Source organism: Barbatula barbatula (genome assembly GCF_947034865.1).
Source record: "Barbatula barbatula genome assembly, chromosome: 10".
NCBI lineage: Eukaryota > Metazoa > Chordata > Actinopteri > Cypriniformes > Nemacheilidae > Barbatula > Barbatula barbatula.
In genome coordinates this window covers 14,627,873-14,637,931 of record NC_136773.1, presented here as the reverse complement: position 1 = coordinate 14,637,931, position 10,059 = coordinate 14,627,873, and the positions used below count along the sequence as shown (strand labels likewise).

At 38.0% G+C, this 10,059-nt stretch overlaps 1 protein-coding gene across 1 annotated transcript in view; it reads left to right on the top strand.

Annotated features, from left to right (window-relative positions):
• Positions 1 to 474: 474 nt before the first annotated feature.
• The window catches only part of tspan18b (tetraspanin 18b), a 36,212-nt gene continuing 26,627 nt past the window's right edge, over positions 475 to 10,059 (top strand). Inside the window, exon 1 of the mRNA XM_079465314.1 lies at positions 475 to 896. The gene's annotated coding sequence lies outside the window, so the exon portion shown is untranslated. The remainder of the gene's footprint in view (positions 897 to 10,059) is intronic.

Here is a 10,059-nt window from a genome sequence, read left to right as displayed (position 1 = left end):
TCAGCTCAAATCAGGACACCACGAAGAGAGCTGCCATACCAAATAACATGCAGACAACACATGCACTCACACAGCCAGGCAAATACACGCGGATGTCTAAGAAATGTCCCGTCACGTGCCACACGACCAATAATTAAAGAACAAAAACTGCAACTCCGAAGCAATTGTGAAGCAGTATGTCACTGTTGAAATGATTGACAGAGTCTGTCTCTCAGGGCAAAACGTGAAGGATTATCTCAGTATAGGCTGTGTGCAGCAGAAGGTTGAGTTAGTTAATTCAATAACGTTGGGCTCTGGATGAGAATTGCGGTAGGATATCATGTGTGCCAGAGGGAATGTCAGTGTCACGACCTTTGAGGGCACGTAGACAAAAGGATCGTGATACTTTTCTTATCCGACCCACCATCTGTGGTTTTGTCGAGGGGGGCCGGGGACGTGAAAACAATTTGACCATCAAATCTCCGCCCACGAGTTGAAAAGCAAAGCGCTAAATTCGTGTTCTGGGAGGAGTTATAGAGGAATGTCTCAATGTACCAACACCGATGTACTATTATTGCCAATAGTGAATCCATCGATTAACAGCGCGACGAGAGTGGAAGAAGTACATTTGATGGTTAAGTTGTGTCCCTCCCTCGAAACTGAAGTGTAGAAAGCCTCTCTGGTTGCACTGGAAGCAGCGCTTTAGAGCAGGGACGACGAGGTTAGGGCAGTAACAGTTAGTTTGGGGGTCTCTGGAGTTTATTAGCTGATGCTTGGAGCTCGGTGTTTTTTGTGGATTCGGAGCACATCTACAGGTCCTGTTTTTCAATCCTCGTTCATTCACGGCAGTTTTACAACCACGTCGTTTCGTAAAGCTCGGGACGACGAAGAAGACGCCCGTTGTTTTGGATTTCGAGGTGAGATTTGTCGGTTTGCTAACCTGTTAATGTTTACACGAATGCGAAGCTGTGACGGATCGGCAGTGCGCTGTCTTTATACATTTGTTTAGTTCACGTCAACTAGACAAACAATGCGGTGAGTTTCTTACTGTAACGGTTCCGGTTAGCATTCACCAACAGAGCAATTGAAACAGATTAACACTTCGGTGTGTTTATTATTTTGACGGCACTGATTTATGACTTTGGTTAATCAAAGACTTTCTTCTCAGTCCGGCGATAAAAGGAATCCATTGGTTTGGCTAGTTAGTTTAACCATGGTATGTGTAGTCAACCCACAAATGTACGATTATCCCACATAGAGCAACCGCAGTTTACCGTGAAATGTGTAGTAAAACTGTAGTAATGCAAATGACAAGAACGTGTTGAAGTAAACTTCAGTTAACGTTACGCGCTGCGTGTTTTCTATTAGGTTGTAACTGTTTCGAGGCAGAGAGAGAAATTATATCAACAGAAATTATTCACAACGAAGTCTTGGTACTAACACGTTTGCTAAGTTCCTTATCATGTGCTCCTCACACACAGCAGCACAAAACAAAGATTTCCCACGGATCCTTTCTGCGTTATTCCCTTTCTCTATCACGGAGGTTATATATGAACTGGTGACGGCGGCTGTCTTTCAATGTAATGAGTTAAGTAACGCTCGGGGAAAGTCTGGGAGGGATCAGGAGGATTCAAGCTGGCGCTGTTCCCACGGGTTCTGACAACAATCAGCGTGTGTCGACCAGGAGGTCCCGTCATAACTGTAGTTTTATCTCCCCAGACACGCGGGGTCAGCAGATGGAAATCTCCCCTGCCGTGGGGTTTGAGTTCAGTCCAGTCTAAATCAATCAATCAATCACGCATCGCATGTCTCTCTCTCTCTCTCTCTCTCTCTCTCTCTCTCTCTCTCTCTCTCTCTCTCTCTCTCTCTCTCTCTCTCTCTATATATATATATATCTATCTATCTATCTATCTATCTATCTATCTATCTATCTATCTATCTATCTATCTATCTATCTATCTATCTATCTATCTATCTATCTATCTATCTATCTATCTATCTATCTATCTATCTATCTATCTATCTATCTATCTATCTATCTATCTATCTATCTAAAGTGTCTGTCTGTTTTTGTTGATCTGTCTACAACATCTCCATATTTATTAACAGTGTCTGTCTGTCTGTCTATCAATATTATTGTTAAACAATCATTTTACTAGATGGAAATTTGTGAGTAATTAATGACAGAATTTTCCTTTTTGAGTGAACTATCCCTTTCAATGGTGACATACTGCAACGGATTTGCAGTGTATTGAAATTTTATCTATGTGTCATGTTTTTGAAGCCCCTCTGTATAGTCACTCTTTAAACTGAGCTATTCATAGCTATTCATAGCTCGGATTTAAATTCCAAAACATTATTTCAAACAATATTTAAATGTTAAAACACAGGTCTTAATGGGGTCATATGGCGTTATAAGTTGCCCATGCATGTATAAGACATGTAAAATTGCAAAAATGACATTATGACATGCATTCCATCTAAAAGTGAATGCTCACCCAGACCTGCCTGAAACGCCTCGTGTAACCACACCCCCACAAATCTACGTCAGTTTGTGACCCCCAAACGTATACACAAGTAAGGTGGGCGTACATGTCAGTACATTTCTGTCACACGCTTGCTGTATTCGACCAATATCTACTCACTAGTTAATAGGGCTGTGCAAAATTATCGATACAGCTAACTATTGCGATAATTTTTTCCCCGATAGTGTATCGATAGTCCAACCTATAGTATCGATACCTTAAATAAGTCATGTTTTGAATGGATTCAAAATGACGTTTCATCGCATAGCCATTTTTTCCGTTCCTGTTGATGTCGCTGTGATTCGCTGTCATACGGACAATGTCTCAAAAGTAAGCGGGTGCGAGAAAGCAAATGGCGTAAAGTAGATTCATTCATATAATATCACCAACAAGCTTCCGTATATCTTAGCTCGTGCAAAGAAAATAACAGAGTCGGTGGTGTATTTTATTTGTAAGGATTTGCGACAGTGTGGTTGAAAACCCCGGCTTCGGGCATATGGTGAACACTAGCTGTGTTATGTGATTCCGATTCGCAGGCACATAACAGACGTAGAAGTACCCGGGATTTACGAAGAGGTAAAAAATCCCTTAGCTCGGTAGAGCGAGTGACCCTGACTTGCAATGCATCGTATGTTAGGATTACATCACAACCACAGACACGCGCAATGCATGAGACAAGCCATACTGGCATAAACATTGCGGAGTTACTGAAAACTGCACTGGTGGAGTGGGATATAAAAGAGAGTCATACTGACAATTTCAGTTTTATGAATAGATTTTAATGTACTTTGTTTTTTATTAACAACATACTGAAAAAAATATTTTTTTGTGGCATTTGCATTTAAATGTTTAACGACTAAATATGCACTTTAAACATTATATGTTCGCTGTTCAGTAACACTGTGTAAGCAAGATGACAAATACCTCTTGTAAATAGCTTTGTTAATAAAATTGAATGGAATCTTTTTTGTCTGCAGAGTTATCACTATAATGTGATGAACATACCAGAATACCATAGATTGAACACACCAACATGTATTTTTAGCTCACTCTTAATTTGTATTTATTTAAAACAAATTATTGCAATATATCGAACGTTTGTATCGTATCGAATGTATTGTGAAATATTGTATCGGGACCCATCTATCGTGATATGTATCGTATCGTGAGGCCCTTGCCAATACACAGCCCGACTAGTTAATTGGCCAATCATAGCACCTCGCTTTTCAGAGCGATGAAATCTGCACGTTTCAGAGAGGCGGGGCAAGGGGAGATACAATCATGCACAATATGTGAAATATACAGCGTTTATAAACCGTGTATATATAGCCATGTCACCGTGGTTTTGATGAAATGGACTCTCTCCTGGACTCTATTTTTGTAGTCTGACATAAAGGTTTGCTGCACTTGTTCCACAAAGCCGGACCAGTTTTCAATTAGTCAGGCTCTTGTGCGTGAAGATATTGGCTCCGAGGGATCCATTAATGCTAGTCTCTAGTGGCTTTATAGTTTAGCTAAATGCTGATGTCAGAACTACTTCACTCACACAACACAAAAACTAGAGCTTTAACCTTTATATTCCTCAGAGCTATTGCAGGAACTGACAAAAGCCATTTTATTTTGGATCATGTGGATATCGGAGGTCTAGAGATTAATTTGGGATTCGAAGCATATTTAGGAAAGAATTACAGCAAAGCATTGTGAATTTGTCTCAATATACCATAATATTTTGGGTATTGATAAACTCTTGTATCAGTGTTGCTTTGAAATCTATTATGACTGATGGCTTTAATCATTGGTTGTTATATTAATGGAAATCTTTGTAACGTTTGGCCACCAACTTTACTATTCAGACCTGAAAATGATCCTTTATACGGAACATACTTTGAAACTGGTCCACTTTGCATTATTCTAGGAGACTATGTTGGGGAAGTCTGTTTGGTTCTGCTTGAGCGATGCAGAATTTGCTTGTCACTAAAGCATCTAGCTACTGGAAATTAATCTATGCCGCATTGTGGTGGGAAGTCCTTGTTGAGAGCAAGATGCCTGTCTCCAGGCTGTAATATTAATATCAGTTGGCACGCTGGCAAATGAGGTGGTGGTCAGGGCTGGTTTGATCTTCACCGCACTTCCCACATATCTAATTTGTGCAGGTGATTCATTCCACCATGAGCTCTCAGCCGTGAGCCCCCAGTGAGATGCTCTTTTTTGACAGTAGAGCGAAAGCCCTGGGAGAAAAGGAGGTCAAGTCATCACTTTCTTCCAAGTTTCAGGCATCAGAGCTACATGAGCTGGCGGTGTGCAGAGGATGTGCAGTGAGATAGAGTATCTATTGCCATGAAAAGAAAATTGCTTTTTTTCTCCCGTTTGCTGGAGGACTCTCATCTAATGTGTGTGACATGCGGCGCTTCACCCAGTAATGAGTTAGGGGCCTTGTTGCCTCCGAGATATATGAAATTTGCCAAGAAGTCGTGTAGATTAATTACTTTAAAGATTTTGTTCATGGGTTGTTCAAAAATGAAAAGGGAAAAATAAATGGACGGCTCCTAATTTTTTCACTCTCATGTTATTCCACACCTATATTAATTTTATCCCTGGGAACACAAAGAGAAACATTTTGAAGAATGTACTGGTTGTTTTTCCCTGCAATAAATGAATGAGGACTTGAGCGCTTCAGCACCTTTAGAAAAGACACAATAGCACCATGAATGTAAATGTATGTGCATTTTCATTTTTGATTGATTTTTAACTTTTCCTATCGGTTAAAACCTCTAATTTTAACACATATATCCTTTTTTTAAGTTAGGTCAAACTAACTAAAAGCTAAAGGGCACATGTTTTAGACGGCTTTGGTAAACTTAAGAGGAAGAGGGCTCCGAAGGTTATTCAAGACATAAATGTCCAGTTGCCCGTGTAAATTACAGGACCTCTTTATCAATAGGAAACAGATTGCTTGTTTGTGTTCGGCCCAATGACTCCTTATGCTTCTCTATTATTCAGGCAATTTCCTAGTGCGCCTTGAATGTAATGAGGTGAAAGTATGCGTATAACAAGCTGGATCATTCAGATAACTGAGAGTCTCACAGTCATCTACAATGCTAGTTCTAATACTAAGAAATGAAGATTTTAGATGTTTAAATCCATCTTGATTTGTTCATGCTGCAACTGGCAGGTTTTATGTTTGTAAGAGACAGTATAGATAATGTGTCCGATTTGATGCCGTGCGTTGTTAAATTATTAGAAAATATTTGCTGTTTCCGAATAGAAGTTTAAGGTCTAGAAACATCTCTATCTTTGTATATTTGCTGCAGTAGCTGCTCATTAAATGTAAAGGGGGCTTTATACTTACATCAGAAGAGTCTCTATACAATCTAAAAAATGTCAGACCTCCAGAACTACAGAATTCTGTAGTTACTTGTAACATTGAAAATGTTAAATTCTTCCAATTTAATTTCTTTAAATTGAATTTTATCAATTGTGTCAATAGTCTGTTAACATTGGCTCAATGAGAAATAACATGCTTAGCCAATATTGTGAAAAAACAAATCATGAATACATTTTAGGTAAAATTATCATACCAATGAAAATTAGACAAACATGTAAAAAAAATTATAAACGTTGAGACACATCAAATACAGCATTACATATAAGCTTATATTCATTTTTAAACAACACAATAGTTGGGTTTGTACATGTATTTAAGTTAAAAAATGAATATTTATGGAATAACCCTTATGTTCAATCACAGTTTTCATACGCATTGTCATGCTTTCAGTCTTACACATTGCTTTTGGGTGAACTATGTCAATTCTCTCCCTGTTCTACATGTTCAGTGTGTACAGAAAGCCAAAGTGGACAACAAGATTTGACTAAAGCCACTGATGTTCACATGATAATGCAATAGCTTTTCAGTCTTTTTGAAATACATGGTCACTGTAAATCGTGATTGTAATAAAGTAACATCACAACATTTTCATAATACAGAGACACATAATTGTGCTCTCTGATCTTGAGGCATTGAGCTAAAAAAATCACCATTGATTTGAATATTCTTCATTGTATGGCCCAAACACATCTCTCTGTATGGGCTCACATTAGTTTACAGTAATGATTTGTTTTCTCTTTCTTCTTTTGGCACACTCGGTCTTTGTTCCCACTGCACACGCAACTCTGTTTCTCAGATCTGATCATTTTAGACCGACTGCCCACACTGTCATTTTGTAAGTGATGAAATCTGATGTGTTTGTTCAGACAGTGTGTAGACATCTACATCTGTTGCCATAGTAATGGATTGAGCCTTAACTCCACACGGAGAGAATTACATCCAAAACAATTTGGAAAGATAAGTGAAAAAAATGAAATTTGTGTTTTGTAACATCTGATGCAGAAGAGAGCAGAAAAAGAGGTTTCGCTGAATTCATACATTTATGTGTGTGTGTGTAGTAGACTATGTTCATTAAAGCGGAAGTAACATGCTATTGTGACTTCTTTACTCAGTTTAATAGTGCTGGTTTCTCAAATCTAATATTAATCTTGAGGACCTATACAGGACGGGAAGCCAGCACGTTTAACAGTGTAAAGAAGTCATAATGCATGAAATAGCATGCTACCATCAAACTAAATACACTTCGAAGATACGAAGTATGCAATACTAATGTATAGGTACTCAAGAATAATATGAGAGTGGCAGAAACTGCGTGTGTTACCTCATCTTTAATCTAGGCTGAACAACACCTTGTTTTGAACATGGAAAAACTTTAATTCCTATCTGACCATTCAGACTCAGACCCCTATTCCAAATAATTGAACAAAATCTGATTTTAAACCACATTTTATGTGGCTTGGATCAGGTTTGTGGAAGTCAGATTGTTGCTGTCTAGACTAAAAACAATTAAATGGATTTGAGTTTTTTTGCTGACTTAAACTTGACTCCATATTAGATTTGCTTCTACTCTTTCTTTTTTTTCTTTATAATTCCAGTAGAAGTTTATTCCCCAGATTCTTTCCCCATCTCTGTTTTCCTCCTTTCTTTCTCTTCGGTTTTTGCGGTGCAGACTGTAAACTCAGAAGCCATTGCTCCACTCCACACATTCCTCTGTGGAAAGCATGCGGTAGATTTGTATTTTTTCCTTTGTCCATTGGTGTCAGATGTTCACTGTTTCACTTGTTAAGTGCTCTTACTGTTTTGCCGTCTCTTTAAAATACCACCCACACATGAGGACATTAGAAAGCATTTGCACATACACACAAACACTGAACCAAGACTATTAATTCTCTACTTGTAAAGATAAACTTGAATAATTAAATCAATATAAAAGCTGATGTTTAGGATGACTATTTAGTTGTTCTCATAGACATATATGACTACATGCTGCATCAGCAGCTGTATCTATGCCTGCTATTATGCCAAATATTATTAGGATAATAAGTAAAGATCATGTTCCATAAAAATATTTAGTCAATTTCCTACCGTAAATACATCACAGCGTATTTTTTGTGAGTGGATGCAGCAAAATTACTAACAAAAATGTCCGGAAACTCGCCTACTAACTTCACTCGCTGCTGCCCGCTCTTGTAAAGCTTGGAATTTCAGCTTTCGGGCTGCATCTACTCTCCACAATGTCATGATGTCTGACACACACACACACACACACACACACACACACACACACACACACACACAATGTATTGAATTATGGCATTTACGCAGAAACCACAAAAAAAATATTATCTTACATTTTAGCTTCCTTAACGTTGTTAATAGTTGAATTTTAGTAAATATATTCAAATGCAGGTGCCAACAAAACTGATTTAAAATATTTAAATCCTTTAGAAGCAAGACAGGAAGCCACAAAATGCTCTGACAAAACTGCAATAAAACAAGTCACCGATTTGCTTCTTTGAGGAGAAACAATACAGAACATTTCCCAGTCCCAGTATACAATACAAGTGACAACTTCCTCCTAGTTATGTCAGCCACATCGACAGGCGTGGAGTTTAACAGGAGATTAGGTTGACATGTTCTGTCGCTTCTTTTATTTTTTACTTCTCATGGTTTTTTAATGTACCTCTATAAATGTTTTAACCATATGTGGCTTTCAGCAGATTTGGAAGGTCAGTCAAGTTGAAGTCATCTCACGGCTGTTGTGTTGGACAGACAGACCCAATCAAATAGCAAGGCAGCGACCTACAATCTGTGTTCTGAGTTCAATGAAGGGCCATAAAGTACAGTCCTCTTTAATCATAAAATGAATTGATCAAAGGAAGGTGGTCTATTGTCGTGGTCATTAATGAGAAAACTACAAGTTTCTTCATTCTGGATGCTGAGGAAGTATTTAGGGCAGTGATATCATTCCCTACTGATTAGGTTGAAGAATGGATGAAGTAGACCATGATGCCTAATCTCTTCCTTTCCTAATCTTTGCTCGTATTTTGAAACAGCCAGAGAAAAACCTTCAAACACTTTGTGAGTGTCATTTGTCAGTTACTGATTATTTTAACATAAATTAAATAGCTTGCTTTGTTTTTGACGTTGGAGTAAAAAGTATAAAGTTTAGTTTGTGACGAGGAAAACAATTTTCACAGCACTGTGATTGGCACCTTAAGTCCCTCACGCAGGTCAAAGACAAAAGCATCAGGATGCAATAAAACTGGGCTCAAGTCCCAATATTTGGTCGCGTGTTCTTCTGCCAGCCAGTGGCCACATAATGCAGACTTAATTACAACCACCTGCTTGAGATGCTAAGACTCAAAACATTCAACCCAGCAGGCGGGACTTGCCTCCAGCTGTTTGCTCTTTCTGGATAATCTTATGATTGGCAAGTTATAATGTTTTTCTTGGGTCTTGTGAGACCCTGGCATCTGAGTTGGTGTAAATCAACCGAAAAAGGATATTTCAGCGCTGGGCTGTTGCAGCTTCTATCGATTTTCCCTGCCAACACCTCACTTATGACAGAATAGAATATGTGCCTTCAGCTATGTTTTAGCCTCCAGTGTGGAGTCAAATGAAACTTCATTAACATAAACAATAGGACGGCATCTCAATAGCTGTATTGTTTATCTAATATCTGAAATGAGCAGATTTGTAGATGATTAGATTAGATTCAACTTTATTGTCATTACACATATACAAGTACAGTGTAACGAAATGTAGTTTAGTTCTAACCAGAAGTGCAATTAGCAAGTGCAGGATATACAGTTAGAATAAATACAGAATACAATATTGAGAAAATATTATACAGTTATGAAAATATGTTACAGTAGGTATGTTCTATGAAAATATGACAGTAGGTATGTACTATGAAAATATGACAGTAGGTATGTACTATGAACAATATATACAGATGACTATATACTATGAACATTAACACTATGAACATTAATGTACAGGTGGATATGAGCAGATAATCATTTAGACTAAACAATAGTGCAAGTGATTTAAGTGTGCATAGATTATTGACATTAGCTGTTAAAGTTGCAATGCAATAGGTGAGTTAATGCAGTTGTTGAAGTAACAATGCAGTGGATGAGTTAATGCGGTTATTAAAGTTACGGT